We start from the raw sequence: 20280 nt of genomic DNA, 5'->3' as shown, positions 1-20280 counted from the left end.
AATGGGTAACATTTCCTACTAACTTATTTGGAAAAATCATTTTTATAATATATGTATTTACATAAAACCAATAAAAAGTCTTGTGTATGTTGGAACATTTTGCTTTTATGTCTGGTAGACCATTTACCTCCTCTTCAGTGTCTGTTGGAACATTTATTTTATATTCTCTGTTTCATTCCTGTTGGAGCATTTATGTATGATTTGTTTGTTACTTTTATCTGTTGATCTTGCCCTCCCCATATGCTCATGGCTGACTGGCCTAGTTTCCCACATTCACTATCTGATCTCTAGCCCTTCTTAAATATTAATTAGTGTAATTGAATTCCCTCCAGTATTTCTAACCTCAGGCACCTGAATCTCAGTGTTTTTATTAGAACTGATTTGTGCATTTAAAGTCCAACCTGCCTCCCCATCCCCCACTGCCCAAACAACTCTTCTTGATTAGGTAAAGGTCGTGGCTATGTGCTTGCGTCAGAGAAAGCCTTCGTGGGAAAATAAAGGCGTTATATATCACAACCTTTCTCAGTGAAAGACTGAAAAATACAAAGCTGTCTTGAATCTTTGGCAAAGGAAGTCATCTAGAGTGAATAGGAAAAGGATGTAGCCCTCCCCAGGAGTACTGCCAGAAGTGAAATAGAAAAGCCATGCAGAGCCCTGTGTGGAGATGAGAGCAAAGCCTCACCTAATCATAACACATTTGCCTCTACCAGCACAGTCAGGGGCTTTAGGACAACACTTTATTTAAATCTTCTCAACTGTTCCAGTTTGCAGGTCTATCTCTGACCAACATACCATTCATGATTAAACGTTGGTGGCTCTTTCCTTGGAAGATAACAGAAAAAAAGGAAAAGGGGAAGAACCTAAAATAGGGATATAGAACCATATACTCATGAGAGGATTTGTCAATGAGATCATCAATTACTTCCATCCATGTTCGAGGAGAAGAGAAAAAATGTTAGATAACTAGAGATGTGGAAATCTTCTGATTTTCAGAAAGTATAAAAAGGCAGTTTATGATGATGAAACAACTTGCTGTTAGTCCTGAGCAAGAGTCTAGAATGGATTATTACAGCAATGAAGCATAAAATAATGTATCATGATCTGCTGAAAGAAGTGGTGCTTGCTAGACACTAGAACGACTTCAGTAAAAGGATGTCTACAATATGTGATCTGATCTCTCCTGAGTTAGATATATAGACAGATTAGTAACTAATCTAGGTACAGCTAGATTACTAACTGTTTGATTGACCACACTGTTAGGTACAAACAAATGGCTCAATATCAAAATGTAGGGGATTCCTGTGGTGTATTGCAAGGATATTTTTGGCCTTATCTTGGTCACAAGTTTTTTTCAATGACTGGAATGAAAACATATTCATTAGATTTGCAGATGACATGAGTCCAGATACATAGAAAAGTTGTTGAATGAAGTAATCAAGTTCCAAAGACATTGAAAGACTGAAATTATGGGCTACATCTAACAGATGAAATTTTCTAAATGGATAAATGCAAGATATTGCCTTTATATTTTAAAAAGACTAGTCATGAATGACATAGCAGAGATATGACTTTCCAACCCAGTACAAGAAATTTAAATAGATAGGGACATCTTCAGGTATAAGTGGCCAGAATGGTAGGGAACTGAAATGTCTGATATGAGCAATGGTTAAGGGAACTGAGATTAACTGGAAATTCAGGAGGAAGGAATGTAATAACTATCTTCAAGTATATGAATAACAGTCATCTAAAAGATAAATCATGTTGCTTTCTGTTTATCCAACAAGACGGCCATGAGCCAGTGATGAAACCTACAAGAATAAAATACTCAAGTCAATATGAAACACTAACTTTGTAGCAGCCTTCTGTGCTCAAAGGTAAAAAATAGGAGGGTAAAAAATAATATGGAGGATAGACCGAGATTAAATCTCAGTTATGCCACTTATTGAATCCTTGTCTCCTGGGACATTTCTTGAATGCTCCATAGTCTGCTTCTATACCTATAAATTGGCTTTAAGCAATTCCTACCTTGCAGGTTGTGGTGAGATAGGCACCATATAGGCACTGATACAGGTACCATATCAGTCTGTAGGCCTACCATAGCAAAATACTACAAGGTAGGTGGGCTAATAAACAGAGATTGGTTTCTCACAACTCTGGAGGCTAGAAGTCCAGTATTGAGGTGTCATCAGGTTTGGTTTTTCATGAGTCCTCTCTATTTGACTGCAGATAGCCTTCTGCTGTTGTGTCCTTCACAGCCTTTTCTTTGTGAATACAAGAGAACCTCTGATGTCTCTTCCTGCCCTTATAAGGACACCAGTCCTAGTGGATTAGACTGCCAACCTTATGACCTCATTAAACCTTAATTACTTCTTCAAAGGCCCTATCTCCAAATATAGTTATGTAGGAGCTTAGGGCTTCACCCTATGTATTTTAGGGGACACAATCAGCCCATAACATTGCCTAATATCCACAAATCTTAGTTTCCTAAGACCAAGATGTTTAAGCATAGAAAACTACCTTACAGGGATATTTTGCAGGATATTGAAACCGTAACCCATTTATGCCTAGTGTTCCACTATTGGAATGCTAAGCTTGTGGCAGTTATGTATATCCTGTTGCTCAAGGTCATCACCAAGGTCTGATTTTTCACACACACACACACACACACACACACACAGACAAAATTGCAAACTTTGGCATAAATGGGTTAAACAGATGATTGTCATATATAATTTTAATGGACTCTGCTAACACTGATATTCTATCATTATAAAAATAAAATCTTTGGGGTCAGACACAGTAGCTCACACCTGTAATCCCAGTACCTTGGGAGGCAAAGGAGGGAGGATCACTTGAAGACAGGAGTTTGAGACCAGCCTGGGCCACCAAGCAAAACCCTGTCCAAAAAAAAAAAAAAAAATTAGCCAGCTGTGTGATCCCAGCTACTCATGAGGCTGAGATAGGAGGATTGTTTGAGCGCAGGAGTTCAAGGCTGCAGTGAGCTATGGTCATGCCACTGCACTCCAGCCTGGGTGACATGTCGACTGAGACCCTGTCTCTAAAAAAAAAAAATTAAAAGAAAAGAAAATCCTCCATATAGCATCAACTCTGAAATTCTGCAATTCTCTGAAAATCCTCAATAGCAAGGTAGTTGTTAAAGATATAAAGCAATTTTCTTTCAATAAATATTTTCCTTTAGTATTCAAAAATTTAATATTATTGCCCTAATATTTACTTATGTACTAGACCTCCCTTGATTTCTGCAACCCAAATTCCCAAGATGGCTTCTAGGTGAAACCTCTGTCTCTTGTGGGAAGACACTGCTTTGCCAAACCTTTAAATGCCTCAGAAGATATATGTATAAAAGTAGAGGGAGAATATAATTATCTTAAAAACAAATGTAAGAAAACATAGCAACACCAACTACACAAGTAAATGCATACATAAAGTAAAAATAAAAAGAGATATGTTAATTTGTTCAAGAGGTTTCAAAGTCTGAAGACTTTTTAGTTCACAATAATTAATGGAAAATGTATTTTGTTAATACATCCATTGATGTTATTCTCTATTTTATTATGCATATGTATTGCCACTTATTTAGAAACTAATAGTTTAAGCTGAGACTATGCCAGAATCTAGCCATTGACGTTGAATAGTCTTTTAGTTTATCTTTCTTGCAAAGAGTATGTCGGTGAAAAATGGGACTGTGTTGTCTATTTTGGTGAAAAATGGGACCGTGTTGTCTCTTGTGTCCATGGGTAGCTAGAGTCAGTTTTGTTATTTTTTATTTTTTTTAATTTTAAGTTCTGGGGCACATGTGCAGGATGTGAAGGTTTGTTACAGAGGTAAACATGTGCCATGGTGGTTTGCTGCACCTATCAACCCATCATCTAGGTATTAAGCTCCGCATGCATTATCTATTTTTCTTGATTCTCTCTGCCCCCACACCGTCCTCCCCTGAGGACATGAAAAGACACTTCTCAAAAGAAAAGAAGACATGCACACAGCCAACAAATGTAAGAGAAAAAGCTCAACATCACTGATCATTAGAGAAATTGAGTGACTTTTAAAAGTCAGTATTCTACATGAATGAAATAATACATTCTCTTATTCTTTTGACAGACTAAGTCATGTTAAAAAGATGCACATCTTCTCAAGGAGTATGTGCTTTTTTTCAGGCTAACTAAAAACAAAAACCCTGAACACTATTCGTGGTTTTATTTCTCGGCTATGGAATAGCCTCCTCTTGAAAGGGGAAGTTACTATAACTAGATGATGTTTACAATTGAGAGTTTAGTCTATGGGTTTGATGGAAAGAGTATGACATCTTGAGCTGCATTATCTGCATTCAAGTTATAGCTCTTCCATTTTTTTTTTTTTTTACTTTGGGTAGTTAACAAATTCTCCAAGCCTTTTCATGTTATATAAAACTATATTCGGGCTTCTTTTCAGGTCTGCACAGTTTGACCCAATGTAGATATTTAATAAAGATTAATTTATGTCTTTTTTCTCTGATCCTTAATTCTTTCACCTTCTAATGGATATACTATTAATACTTTCTCTACTTACCTACCCCACAGGATTTTTGAGACAATTAAATAATATGTTTGTGAGAATAATTTATAAACTGCAAAACACCATACAAATGCATTTCTCCTTCTTATGAGTGTTATGAGTGGATGGGGATGCTTAACTAGAAATTGAATCGGGACCAGCTAGGAATTTACGTTGAAACTGTTTCCTAAGAGACATTAGAAGCTTCATGTTGTTGTCTATTTAAATCGCCTGACCTCATCTGTACAATGAAGATATTTAACAACAGGTATTAAATGTTATTGTCTATTTTTCTGTGGTATTTTCCAGGGAGCACAAGAAAGATTATTTCCTTTCCATTTTTTTTTCTTGTGTTATCGGGCTGCTGTCTGTTCTCAAATATACTGAGACAAATTCTTATCCTTTGTAACTATGGGAATATGGGCCCATGGTGCTTACTATCATTATTTCTGTTGTGTTTGTGGTAATTGTTGTTATTATTATTAATTATACTTTGTAATTATATAGCTTCTTATTTTAAGGAAAGATAAATTGCTAGGAAATAAACAAGCTGCTATTCTTTAGAGATTTTTGGAGTTTTGAACATTTTAAATCCAGTTTTGACCTTTTTTCACGAAGATTTCTACATGAATCTTCAAACACAACTTTTTTTTTTTTTTTGGTCTGCCATCAAAAATAAAGTACTGACTTGTGAGATACTGCCCTTAAAGTTATGCATGAGAAAATAGTCTCTCAGAGCATTTCATTTCCTCTTTCTGCCTTTTAAATTATTTCTTACAGTATAGTTACTACGTAGTGGAAGTTTGTTTTGGAGAAAGATTTTGAAGCAGGAGGTGGAGCTGCTTGAACAGTGGCCCAAGCCTAGATAGAAAGGTCTCATTGCGCCTGCTCACTTCTGACTGCCTTTTGAAGAAAAGAAAAAGGTGAACTAAGGTGAGATGATAATAGTTTGTGGATTAAGGGTCTGGCAGTTAAGTGTAGCCCAAGTACAAAATGTTCAACACGAACTGATAGAGGCTTTTTGGAATAAAAATTCCACCTTCTTTCTTTAGTCTCTTGGCTCTGTTATTTTGAATTCTTGAATATCCTTAATAGTAAGTAAGTTGTCTTCAAGTTTCCAGGCTGGTGGGCCTGGGCTCTTTTGATCATTGGTCTCCTCTTTTCCACAGTTAAGGACCTGAACCCAATAAAGGGATTAGAAGGCCAAAGAAGAATTTTGATCCCTAGGTAATCTCCACGTAGGTTCCTCTATGAGTTGGTGTGAAAGGGAGGATGAAATTTTATAGGAAATAAAGAGGGCTATTCCATTATATGGTGACTTTAGGAAATAATCATCCAGCTCTTTCTTATCCATGAAACTCTTCATCCAACTCTTATCTTATCTCACTGAGTTTTTGTTGTTGTTGTTGTTGTTGTTTGAGATGGAGTCTGTCTCTGTTGCCCAGGCTGGAGTGCAGTGGTACAATCTTGGCTCACTGCAACGTCTGCCTCCCAGGTTCAAGCAGTTCTCCTGCCTCAGCCTCCTGAGTAGCTGGGACTACAGGTGCATGCCACCATGCTCAGCTAATTTTTTGTATTTTTAGTAGAGACGGGGTTTCACTGTGTTAGCCAGGATGATCATGATCTCCTGACCTCGTGATCCACCCGCCCACCTCAGCCTCCCAAAGTGCTGGGATTATAGGCGTGAGCCACTGCGCAGGGCTTATCTCACTGTCTTCTAAAGCAGTGGTTCTCCAAGTGACCAGCAGCATTAGCATTACCTAGGAATATGTTAGAAATGCAGATTCTTAGGCCTCACTTCACCCTTCTGAATAAGAAACTTTGAGGCGGAACACAGCAGTTTGTATTTGAACAAGCCCTTCAGGTAATTCTGATGCATACTAAAATTTAAGAACCACTGATCTAAAGAGATATTGAATTCCACTGAGAAAATATTTTGACAATTTAAAATTCTGCCAGAAACTACAAGTGATTTTTTGGAATCCAGAACCCTCTGTTGTTCTGCTTCAAATTTATCTTTACGGCTTCATCCTAAACTGTTTATTTAATAGTCCTTAAACAGTTTTTAACTTTGACCTGCAATTCATATCAAAACACCCCACCCTGTCTGAAATGATCTTTGTTCCTCTGTCTAGCCAAATCCTCTCTATCCTGCATTATCCATTCAAATGCCTCTTCTTTACAAAACCCTTACCAGTCATGCCAGCATTCTCTCAGTTTTGGCTTCCTGTAACTCTCAGTGCCTGTACCATTAAAGTCTTATCTGTTACATAGTCTTATCTGTGATATATCTTGTGTTACTAAAATAAACTGTCAACTGTTACAATAAATAATAGGTTACATTTATTCATTACCCACTGTGGTCACCACAACCCCCTCAGTGAATTACTGTGCCTGACTTTTGCAGATCTTTGGTAGCTTACCCTGCCTCACACAGTGTGTACTAAAAAGAAGATTCTCCTTCAACCTCACGCTGGGCCACTAACCTATATTGTCTTATAATGCTGATAAACTTTTCTCATGTTGATGCCTTATTTTCACCCCAGATCCATTTTATATTCAACTGCAATTAGAGACCATAATTCTCCTGTTATTTCTTGCACAGTAACTTTTAGAATATAGAGAGTTAATGCACATTTGTTGGCGTATTGTATTAGAAACTCTAAACACATTTCTGGGATTTTGCTGATTGAGAATGAAAATGTTTAAATTTCTCCTTAGATCCAGAACAGTCTCCATTTGTAAGTTGAGTATATTCATTTTAGTGAAGTAATCAATTGCATTTAAAATATTCAACTCATATATGGACTTTCATTATCAATTTTGATTAATGCATTTTGAAAATACTTTATTCTACAATGCATTTAAAGGAGGAAATAACTGCTTTTGTTTATTCAAGGAATTTGCCAATTTTTATAAATCCTGTTTATTATTTTGTAAGAAGAAAAAGGATGAATCGATAGCAAATCTGACCCTTGCCTGTATACTTACATGTACCCACTAGTGATGAAAAGAAATGAAGATAATGTTAGTGGCTAAATGATCATTGTTGAGAAGGCATGTTTAAAGAGAAATAGATTTTTTTAACTCCGTGTGCGTAAACATTCTCTATAAACGTTTTGTATTTGCACATGGTTTACATTCATCTAACCGAATTCTGACCTAAGGAGTAGAAAGCATGGTCTCTTCCAAGTCAAGCCACACTGTAGTTATTTGGCGGATAAATGCTTGGCTAGTTTCTGTTCCTTTATAACTGTCTTTATTAAAGTGAAGACCCTTGACCCTGAGTCAGAATCACCTGGATGGTTCCTGGATTCCACTCCTACAAACTGAATCAGAATCTCTGGGATTGGAGCCCAGAAATTTGCATTTTTAGTGATCATTTTCAGGTGATCATTAAAATAAAATTTATTTAATAAAATGTATTTTATTTTATGGCTCAATGAAATGTGAAAGGCATTCCTATTTGGACTCATTCTCTTTTTCTTTGGCGAATCAAATCCTCCAGAAAACTGATCTGTGAGTCACCAAACTGATAGTTGTTAAGCATGGAGTCTCAGTGACAACCTTAAAAGTGACTATTGCAGTTTCTTCAATAAACTTAATTTATTGAGTTCTGATACTTTTGTGTGCCAGGCATTCTAGTTAATTATCTAAATTAATTAATATAAAACCTAAATAGCTCTTTGAGATACATATTCTGGGCCGCATTTTAAAGAAGGGATAATTAAGGCTTAGAGAAGTAAATACCTAAGGCCACCCAACTAGTAGCTGAATTCAGTTTGACTCTAGAATGTGTATTCTTAAACTCTGAAATACAACTGAAAACAGAATTTGAAATAAAGTCTTCTAAATTCTGCCTCTCTTTCTAAAAAGGCAGCTGAATAGAGAAAGGGTTAAAATAGATGACAACTAATTCCAAGTTTGTGTCCAAACTCTGAGATTCTATGATGTTAGTCAACCGTCATCTTAAATTATATGGTTGGTAGCTATAGTGTTACCATGTGATGACCTCAGTCAGTAAACCATCACCTTCAGTGTTATCAGAGAGAACAATGGAAGCCCCATCAACACTTACCTGTCTGTTTTTACAGTCTTCCTTTTCTTCTACTTCCCTTAAGAAACCCAAGTATATATTTTTCCATGCAAAGGGCTACTGGAATAAGCTTTTTATTATTTTATTGAGCGATCTCCCACAATAATGTGAGGCCTAATTTCCCTGAACAATGGCTTGTTTTAATAAATACTTTGCAAATACAGCTAATACACTGTGTAGCTGACTCAGTGGTTCTCAACTCTAGCTGCACACTCAAATCACTTATGGAGTTTAAGAATATATAAAAACTTGTGTCTAAATCCTAGAGATTCTGATCTGTGAGTGTGGCCTGGAGTGGAGGCTGGAGATTGATTGTTTACAAAGCTTCACAGGTTGAGAATCAGTGATCCAATTCATAATTCTTAAAGAATTTGGTGATATCATATGCATTAAAAGAGTGATTGAATGAGGCAAAATATCTATATAAGTCCCACAATGAGTCCTTTAAAATAAAAGTAGAACCTTTGAGCCTCTGAAAAGCTGTCGCTTGGGCCATCCAAATATTCATATTGAGTCTCAGATAATGACAAGTCACAAAATTAGAAGCCATTAAAGCATGGTGTTAAGTGGAATTATGGAAAACCATTTGTAAAATGCTATGGGGTTTGGAAGGACTTGATTGTTTTCACAGACATTTTTGTAATAGAAAACAAGGTAGTGGAAATGGCAGCATATTTGAATCTATTTGCATTTCCTTATCAAAAAAGAAGTAAAATAAAAGGGAAGGGTATAACCTTGCAAATGTTTCTTGATCTGATATCACTTTTGCAAGTTAGACAGATTTGGGGACACCAGTCAGCCTGACTCAGGGCTAGCTATCAAATCAGTGTTCACTCTTCAAATTCCAGCATTAATCGGAATGATAAAGAGCTACCTTTTGATTAATCCTGCCCTGGACTTTAGACGAAAGAAACTGCAGTTTAATTACTGAGTGAAATTCACTTCATCTGATCTGCCTGTCTTTGCTATAATGTCATAACATAATCAGCATCATCCCCATCTGAAACAGAGCTGTGAAGTCCACGGACCTGTTTGATTGGAAGAAATAAAATGATGCCCAAGCAACAACCAGCCACAGTGCAGTAATGACTCAAACCTTGTTTTCATCTGTATGTCATTCTCCCATTGGCTTGTCATGACAGCACCTGAGAAAAGGATGGAAGAGAGTGTGATCGAAAAGGAGGCTGACCCAATGGAATCATACTAGGTGTGGGAGGGAAGAGTCAAGCTGTATAAAATCTTAAAGCTAATTAAACTTGGCTTTTTCTTTAATATGTATCCCTCTGGCTGCTACTGATTTTTCAAGTCCAAGTTAAACCATTCAACTGATGTATCTCCCTGCAATTAAAATATCTTCTTCAATTGAAACTATAGTTTTTACTTTTAAAATAATTTATTTTCCTTTTGTAACTGAAATTTATTTGGCAGATTTTTTTTCTTAGATCTTGATGTGGTTTTGTAAGTTAAAGAAAGACAAAGGGGTTGCAGATTTTCTTCTGTCAGGGATAACAGCCTTTGGGAGCATTCATTTCTAGGTTTACAAACACCCATTGCCTTTATATAGAAGTCCTGAATCCAGTAAGGTAGCTAGCTTTCCTACAAATAATTACCCCGTATTACACAAAATGTTTAAAGTAACTTTCCATATGTCATGTAGTTAGAAAGGGGCCTGAGCCAGGATTTGAACCAGTATTTGTCTGACTCTGGGTCATACTCTTTACTTTTCCACTCTCCACCCCCTTATTCTCACTTACTTACAATTAATACTTCTCCAGTTGACTCATTCATCATGTTATTGTTGAGCATCCCCTATATGCCAAGAACTGTGCTATACTCCAGATATACATTAGTGAAACTAGAAAGAAGAATCATTTTCAAAGAGCTTTCAGGTTTGGTGGTTCAGTTGCTTCTGTGACTTTTATTGTAAATTGATACTTTAAGTCCAAAAGGCAATTGGACCGCTGGGAACAAATGTACAATGTGAAGTCAAGAAGATCTTCTTTATTTCCTTCTTTTATTCATAATATCACCCAAAAATCTCAGAATTGAGAATCCCAAGAATCTCAGGAATTTATTGCTCATATGTAGTCAGTCATCAAATTATATCAAATCTTGTCATATATAATCCATCAAAAAGATCCCTTGTACCTAGGACAAACAGTAAGTAAAGGGGTTAGGAGAACAGGCTTTCGAGTCAGATTACCTTGGTTTGAATCCAGGCTTCACCACTTACTAACTGTATAACCTTGAAAAAGTTGCTTAATCCTCACCTGTAAAATGGAAACAATAAAGTTACTTACCTCTTAGGGTTAGCATGGAGATTAATGGGTTAATCTACACAAAGCACATAGCTCAGTGCCTGGCACAGAGTAGAACTTTAGTAAATATTGTTATTTTTTCCTCCACAGTGTCTCTAGAACATGTTATTTCCTGTACAATTCTGCTGACACTACCGAAGTCAGATATTTATCGCATAGTACCTGGGTTGTTGCAGTGGATCACTTATTCTGTAGCTCTCACAAGCTCGCACTCTCTCTCTCTTTCTCTGTCATTACCTTTATGCTCTTCTTGTTTCAGTTTTTTCTGCCCACCATTCCCAATTACTTATTTTCTAGAATATCACTGCGACCATGCCAGTGTCCTACTTTACAAGCCTTTAATAGACCTCTTGTGTTCACAGAATAAAGTGGACTACTCAGCCCATTATTCAAGGACCCCTTTTCACATTCCACACTCAACCCATCTTTCCAGCATTATTACCTATTACAGTTCAAACTAACTTGTTTATTTGCTGCTCCCAAATACATATCTCAATTTTCTGCTTCCATGCTTTCTCTCATGCCCTTCTCACAACTTGAATTGTCTTATCACCTCCCAAATTCTTACATGTTTTTCAAAGCCTAACTAGATTTGTTCATCATATTGAAGCTTTCCTTTGTCAGCCTACATATAAGTGATGATTTTCTCTCTAAACCCCTATTCTGAACATTTGAATGTTATTGCATAATAATTACTTCTGGGCATTATCACAACAAATAGATATTAAATGCATCAGGCACAGGTCAGTATCTCCATACACATCATTATTTGCCCAATAGCATCTATCAGAGAAAATCAAACATAGATATACAATTAGTATATGCCAAATGAATACATGGTCTGAATTGGGAGTTTTTTCCTTGCTCCAACCATTTTTTTCCCAAAAAAGTTACTCCAAATTTAGCCCTTTATTTCTACTGATTTTCTAAACTTCCTTCTAAAATTCCTTTTGAATTATTTTGATGTCTCCCTTCTTAATCCTCTCCAACAATCACTATTATAATGCCTTTCCATTTCCATAGTCATCATGCTGCTTTCTTACCTGGCATGTGGATATAGATAACCAGGCTGCTAATGGGTTCTACTTCCTCTATTCAAGTTTATTCTGCACCAGTTACATCAACGGTAGAGTAATACTTGCATGTCCATAGAACAGAAATTATAGAACGCACCCTTTTTACTTTTTGTGGTTGTCAGGAAAGCAAAAGATATTTTATGCAAAAATATTTTATAAACTTCAAAAAGCTTTACAAGTACGAGGTGTCATCTCTATTTAGATAATATATTTAGATATATATTTAAATAATATATTTAGATAATATAGACTACATCTTGTACTTTTCCAGTAAGCATGTGTTCATGTACTAGATGTATAAGAAAAATATCAAAAGTAATATATGATAAGCTATATCATATTTCCTGAATATAAACAATATACACATAATATATATATATACATTATATATTATATATGTAAGAATTATTTCTCCTGCATTTGCATATCTTCCCTTTTTTTCATTCAATCCTACACCTCTCTTGAGAAACTTGCATTATTTGGCCTCATTATTTCTTTAGATCTGCAGGGCAAATGGGAGTCTTCCTTGAAAGCTACTCACTGGGAAGATATTTTTAATGACTTCTTTAAAAATCAGCAAGCAGGACTGATCTGATATTTGACATACTGACAGGAAGAATCTTAACAGTTTCTAACCTTCCTAAAACAGCATTAAAATAAATCAACTTTACCCTACACCTCAGATATCAAGATTGTGCAAATTCTCTGACCTTGTGGATTTTCTTGACATTTTTCAGTCAAAATCCTAACCAGAGAACAATATTTATAGTTCAGCAATTCTGGTACAGAAAAGCCTTTCTGACTTGGTCTGCTGCCTAGTTCCAACTTTTTCTTACGTGATATGGTTCTGTTAATCAGGGAGAGAATTGATGGACAGTTAGATAAAGGCTTAGAACTTGCAATCGGTGTCCCTAGTAACCCAGTACTGGAGGGAGACACTTCAGCCTAGTTTTATTGTTAGGAAACAGAAACAGGACAGGCAGATCAGCCTTCATCCCATTATTTCTAGTGGGAGAGGGACCCCAGAATGTTCTTTGTAATGTTCAGTGGCAGGCAGTCAGCTCCAGCAAGCCTTGTGTTGGATCTTTAGCTATATCCATATTATTGAGGCTCAAACCTTTATTGCACCTGAACTCCTATGGCCATTATCAATGGATTCATAGCTCCATGAATTTTCTTTTCCATGGGGTCTCACCTCATTGTTTTATGTTTTGATATTATGATAAGCGGCAGGTGTCCTCCAGGCTCCCTTCTTGCTTCTATTTCCGCCCTGCACAACCCCCTGGACTTCCTCCACATTATCCAGCTACCACCAAAATGCTCACTTTCCTGACTGTGTTCCTCCTAAGGCAGCTAATCTTTACTTCTTCTTCCTGGCCTTTTGGCTCCTTCTGCTTGTGTGGAGTTTTGAGTTAAATTTTTCGAGTTAATATTTAACCTGTGAGGTAACTGTTTACAAAATTGTTAGTTGATAATCAGGGATTTTTTTTCCTGGATTAATATGGTTAAAGTTTAACTTGGTGGAACAGCTCACACACATACAAAATAATAAATACATATGTATATAATTAAAGTATTAACTCTGGGAATTTTGCTGCTATGTTCTCATGACCCAAAATGGAATATTTGTTATAGTCTAGATAAAAGAAAAACCTTGGTTAAGAGTCTGGCAAGCTGACTCTGTGGAAGAATTTAAGCAGAAAAGGGAGCCAGAGTCTACTCCTAAGTGGCAAGTAGCAGGCAAGTGATAGAAACATTCCTTTTTTTTTTCTTAAGAAAGTGATCTTTATTCATATTATTTTTATTATCACATTCAAAAGAAGTTTTTGGGATTCTCTCCAAAAGTGGGTTTGGATATTTTTTGGCTTTGATTATCCTTTTAATATCTTGCAACATTTTCTCATGTCAGTGACTTTTTTATATGTTACAGGGTGGTTGTATCTTAGAGCCAGATGTGAGGAAAGCAATCCCTGTGTTCAGGTACTTCCCTCCACTCATGTTTGTAAGTCAGGAACGACTGTTTTTTCTCTTGAGATGAAAGTGAACTTTAGCTCCATCTAACATCAGAAGACAGAGTACTGGTAGACCTAGAATATATCTTGTATTCTTAAAGGAAGTCTTCATGCTTTTGCTGTGGGTAAGGGGAGCAACCTAACACAGAAAACATATTCAGGTTACTTTAGTTCGCTTGGAAATGGATTTCATATTTACTTCTTTCCATGTAGACCTCAAAGAACTATGGTTTGAAGAAACTGGGTGGAGCGATTAAGTGGATCTAGGTAAATGATCACTTACGAATTTTCAAAAGTAGTTAATAAATTTTGCCATGAGATATGTGGAATAAAAAAGCTTCAAGCCAAACCAAGAATAAAATTTTCTACTCTTTTTTGTATATCGAAGTCATAAAATCAGACCATCAAAACCTGGATATCTCACAAGCACCTTCTGAGGGTCCATTGTTTTTCCAAATATACTGTGTTTATCCCAATTCAGAAATAAGAATGAATTACTAGTGACAGATTTCAAATTTGATGAGACTTAAATAGGCTTAAGTGCCCTGTAAGATAGTAGAGAAAATTGAAAAGAGGGGTATCCCAAAAGATATTACAGTTTCAAGAAGGAAAAGAAGTGGTTATCTGTGTTAAATTGTTGCCAAGAAGTTGAGTCAGATGAAAATTAAAATGTGACCATTGCATTTGGCAACAGTAGATATGGTAGAGTGGAATGGATAAAAGCCTGATTGGAGTAGGTTGAGAAAAGAATAGAAAGTGAAGATATGGTAATAACTAATATGGACAATTTTTCTAATAAAGTTTGTTATGAAAGGAAGAATCAAAATGGGGGTAAACTGGAGAGAGACTTGGGGTCAAAAGAATCGCATATAAATATACACAAACATGGTAGGTTTTGTTTCTGTTTTTGTTTTTGTTTTCTTATTTGGCATTTTGTTTATCTGCCTCCCCAGTGGAAAAGCAACATGGACAAGAATCAAAGCCTCAAATCTCTAGTAGAAAGAGACATGGAAAAGGCAAAATCCATCTGGTAAAACGTAAAAGGGACTGGCTCAGATTCAGCAGATCTTGGTCTATTTAAAGTTCTACTAGCCACTGGTAATGTGAACCTAAATAACCTTTCTGTGGCTACCAGTTTGCTTATTTATTGATAACATCTAAAGTTCCTTTATGGTATTCCATATCTGTGAAAAAGGAAAAAAGCAGACACATTTCATAAACCTCTCTCTAGTAGAAATAAGTTTATATCATGCATCATTTTATTATTTAGAAAACACACACATCTTGTTAGTTAACCCTCACAAGAATGCTATGAGGTAGGTGATTATATTGTTTTATTTTAGCGGAAAAGGAAACCAAGGCTCTTCAAGGGTAAGTAACTGGCAAAATCACACAGTGTGCAGGCAGCAGAGGCAGAGGTCAACCTCAAGTTTTCAGAATCTAAGTAGAATATTCTTCCTACCATGTTCTACTCTACATACATCTCCCCTCCCCTGTAGCCTTTTGTTTTGTTTTGTTTATTCTCGTGGATCTTCAGTGAATACCCCCACCACACACACTTTTTTTCATCTCTGAGCCAGGTTTCCATTACTTTCCTTTCTGTCCATTCCACTTTCCTCAGAACTTTCAGGTATGGCCACCACTTTAAATATTTGCGTTTCTTCGTAATACAGTATCAAGTGCATAAGAGTTGAAGGTCTATATTAAGTTCATAGGAAAAACAATCCCACGCCAAAACATTTTGCCAGACTAGTAAAATTGCATTTCAAACAACCCATGAAAAATCAACTCTGTAACCACAATGGCCAGTGTTAGCAGTGGAAACCTCTTCATAATATCTTGTCATTTGGACTTACAAGCTTTTAAAGCCAGAGAATGAAAAGGGAAGAGCAAAAAGGTAGGAGGCGAATATGGCAAATGGCAAGTGGGAGAAGAGATGGCACAGGAGGGGTACAAGTGTTGCTTAGTATAGGCCCTGCAGACCAAAAATTATTGTGTTTCTAGCACTATTGATTTTTTTTAGCAGCTGATATTTCAATCTGGGTGCAGTGTGTCTGTGAGTCTACGCACACTGTCAAGAAGAAATATGATAGTGTCTTAAAAGATTAATAATATCGCTGGTCCTCTGGAGGCCTGTCTTAATTCACTGGCCTGTTCCCTGGCATGTACTGTAATTTATCTAGTCTGATTTGAATAGCAAATGGCAATCGGCTGCCATTAGGGAAATGGGCATCATTCTTATTGATCCAGCATGGGCTGGATTTTATTTAAGGAGAACTGCAAGATGTTATTACCTTCAGGAGCAGAAACTGAAAAGGGAGCTTTTCCCGTGTGTATTTTGGAAATGTTCTACCTTAAAAAGGGGGGAATGGATTGTGGATTTAGGAGAACAGAGAGAGATTATCAATCTATTGTGTGAAAAGGGACATGTACTGGCTATTTACAGCATAATTGTTTATCAGCAGGAAAGAATGCTCACGATTATGAGAAAGAGGCCACGGGCCTCAGAGGTTAGAACATTAGAAAGATAATCGGACGTGTTCCAGTCCAACTTTGTGTAAAGCCTCTAGTTGCTCAGAATCCATTTGTCAGTCTGTAAAATGGGCTAAAAGACTCTGCTAGCAATGCGTAAGGTTTGTTTAGCATTTGTTTCACATCCTGGGAGTCTTGGATAAAGAATGTCATAGAATTAAAAATACACACAGGCACAAAGATCTTATTTAATATTGTGCATGTTGGGGGGTAGTGTTCAGTATTTATTATTGCTCTTCATTCAGCATTCTGGAAGGAACAAGTTATGTGCTGAATGAAGCAAGACGAACTAGCCTCATAATTCTCATTAACCATTACTGTATCCAGGTCAACATTGCATATATTGACTTTAATGTTCACCTGTTAGGGACAGCTCTAAGCCTTCACTTTTACCTTGTTTTACTGAATAAAGGAAAGCTGCCAGTGTTATGGTAGCAAATGTGGGAGACAGACTTGGGTCTTTCTGCCTACCCCACACTCTCTTTGCTGCAAGAATAGGAGCTGAATGTACCATTTCTCTCAGAGCTTGATGGACATTTCCTGTCAAGGAGCACACATATACCTTATCCCTAATCTTCCTTAAAAGCCCCCAGGAGGGGAAAAAGATATGACAAAGGTGGCTAGAGGAAGGGGCTCATTGCTACTGAAATTCTTCTTCATTCCACCTCGGGTTGTTATGGAAAGAAACGATAATGTGCTACAGGAAATGGCCAAGTATAAAAGCAATAAAATAAATTGAAAATGACTTTGTTTTTTTGAGCGGCAGTAATTGCTATATGTTGTGATGTTTGCATAAGGAATTAGTTAATGTGTAGCAGAATGGCATGTGATACTTTTTATTTGCTTGATGACTATAGTCTCTGAGTGAATGACTTATTAAGGTTAATAAAGAAAAATTTGCTTGTGACTTGTAATGATCCAATTGCTAGAATTTAGCATCCCCTTATGCATTGTTGCCTAAAGGGGAGAAGGAAAAAAACCTACAGACATTAATGGCCGACTGGCTATGATTTTTTATAGTGGTGTGAGAACAAACAATGTCTTCTAAATTGTTGGTCTGTCTATCTTTCTGCCTGCCTGGGCAGGAACGTTATGGCTTTCTTAATTCTCCTGTGTGATTTATCATCCTAAATTCATTGTTTTGCATAACTCTGCTCAAAATGAAGAAATGTCATTATTTTGCAGCGAAAAAGTTGTCATTTGCATAATGCCTGCCATTAATTATTGTGAGACTAATGCAGTTGTTGATATTTTTAGGGCACAGTGGTACAGCCTGCACCTTGTATAATGTCATTCTGAAAACATTGGTAGTTAATAGGTGCCACAACATTGCACAAATGGAAAAGAAGATGATGAAGAAGAAGGGGACACAATGGAACAGGCTGTGATCTTTATTTAGCTTTTTTTTTTTTTTTCCTGAAATGCTTGGTGAGAGAAGACTATAAAAGGAAGCGAATAGAGCAGGAAGCTGTGACATCCAAGAGAACAAAGGGATTGAAAAGCAGAGGTTTTCTATTTAGGCTGAAATAGTGTAACCTGGGCTCCAGCCAGTTTAATGGAGGAAGTCATGTCTCCTCTGTTTTGGCTTACCTACGTAACCAAAGCCTTGAGCAGAATGTAGAGTTGGGCTTTTTAAAACCATCAGTTAAAATAAGGTTTTGCTCTGAAACATGTTCAACGTATGGAAGAATTATCTTAGCGGGGCACTTGGCCAAAGTTAAGAGGACACACCATGGTTTCATGGAAGAGAAAGCTGAAGACTATGATTTTCAGATTTTGATTAATCACTCATCTGTACTTCACTTATTTCAGTGTTTCTGTCTAGGATGATAGCTTTCCTTTCCTGCAAAAAGCAGAGGAATATAGTAGTAGTATATTAGAGTGACATTTTTTTCTCTCTATTCTTTGCAGTAGGTCTAACTTTTGCATCGGATTCTTTAGGGAAAACACCTACCAAGGCTTCCTATTACCTATTTCACAGGTAAGTGAAAGTCAGTTATAAAAATTCGATCAGAGATGAAACTCATTACACTGAGTCTGGGAGGCATAAATATTACAAATGTAGGTAACTGTTGATCTTTTTAGTCATGGGAGCTTAAAAAAATAGACACACATCAAATAGAATTTTTCTCCTAATTTCACTGTTTCATGTATATTATAAATTTAGATATTTCTTTTTTATCATTAAATTTAAAAGACAGAAATGGAGCCTCAAAAGTAGGTCTAGTTACTGAGACTGACCAGAGATACTTAGAAAGCAGATATTACCCTTCAGTGTTCAAAGCCTGGCATTGTAATCTCTTTGGAAAATGCAGTATTTTTCAGACTCTAATCCAGATTCCAATGCTCTTCTGTGCCCAAAGACCAATTACTATTTTGAGGTTCTCTTAAAGACAGATGACGCTTTGAGGGGGCCATCAGGACCATAAGGAGACCACAGGGGACTGTCTCAGTTTGTCTTATAATAAGTATCTAGGCAGAATTAGGGCTGGGATAGTTCTGTAGATCTTGCCTTACTTTTGGAGTTCAATCTTCATGTGTTCAGTTTGGGAATATGTAAAAAGCTGGCATTTTCAGTTAGGAAAATTTTAATTTCTGTGTTAGGAAATTAAATTTAATGCTGTGGGGAATTACCACACTTAGGGTTGTGAAAAACATATGAGCTCGTGCGTCAATTGAGACCCATCTCCATTGCTGCTACTCACTTTCCCTTTTCTTCTGAAGGAAAAGAAATTGTCCTAACACCCCAAATTAATGTATTTGACTATAATAAAATCATTATAAGTATACAATTTAAAAACATAAGAAGTCCAACATTGGGAGGGGAAATGAAGAGAAAATGAAACAAGGGATTTGCACTTCATATGGTATACTAGTATAGACTAATTAATCATCTTATAACCTAGTAATGCCTAGTTATCTATGATATATTCTACATGTACCTGTAGATCTGACATGTAAATAAATCGGAATAACTGATATTCAACTTAGCAGGTTATACCATTATTAGGGTGACCAACTTGTCCTGACTAGCCTGGAGCTTTCTGTTTGAACACGGAAAAGCTCACATCCATCCTCAGTCTTGGACAAACCAAGGCAATTAGTACTATAACCATGATGGATACTTGCAAGGCATATTGATTTAATAGTTACATTATATATTTTGTCATCTCTGTTGCTTCTTATATTTGAAAAGGCTTTGATTTCATGAGCAAACTGTTGCATCATTTTATTTAGTGAACAAATTGAGCCCTTTAGTGAACAAACTGAACTTTTTTTTTTTTTTCTTTTTTCCTTGAGATGGAGTTTCACTCTTGTTGCTCAGGCTAGAGTGCAATGGCATGATCTCAGCTCACCGCAGCCTCTGCCTCCTGGGTTCAAGGGATTCTCCTGCCTCAGCTTCCCGAGTAGCTGGGATTACAGGCATGTGCCACCACACTTGGCTGATTTTTTTGAATTTTTAGTAGAGACGAGGTTTCTCTATGTTGGTCAGGCTGGTCTCGAACTCCCAACCTCAGGTAATCAGCCCGCCTCAGCCTCCCAAGGTGCTGGGATTACAGGTGTGAGCCACCGCGCCTGGCCTGAACTCTTTTTTATAGCATTAATTTGCTAAGGAATTTTATATAACGATAAGAGAGGTTGAGTAAAGAAGTGTAGATATTCAGGCATTAAGTTTCTAGCACTTTGATCAT

General features: G+C 36.6%; 1 protein-coding gene across 10 annotated transcripts in view; it reads left to right on the top strand.

The window, feature by feature from the left end:
* The window catches only part of ZBTB20 (zinc finger and BTB domain containing 20), an 821902-nt gene that overhangs the window by 417610 nt on the left and 384012 nt on the right, over positions 1-20280 (top strand). For 2 of the 10 annotated variants that reach the window (XM_023213701.1, XM_031935142.1), the window contains exon 5: positions 18500-18569. The exons of 7 other annotated variants lie outside the window; for them this stretch is intronic. The gene's annotated coding sequence lies outside the window, so the exon portion shown is untranslated. The remainder of the gene's footprint in view (positions 1-18499; positions 18570-20280) is intronic. One more of the 10 variants, XM_031935144.1, reaches the window with a different exon arrangement.

Source organism: Piliocolobus tephrosceles, chromosome 2, assembly GCF_002776525.5.
Source record: "Piliocolobus tephrosceles isolate RC106 chromosome 2, ASM277652v3, whole genome shotgun sequence".
NCBI lineage: Eukaryota > Metazoa > Chordata > Mammalia > Primates > Cercopithecidae > Piliocolobus > Piliocolobus tephrosceles.
This window is presented reverse-complemented; position numbering and strand designations above follow the sequence as displayed.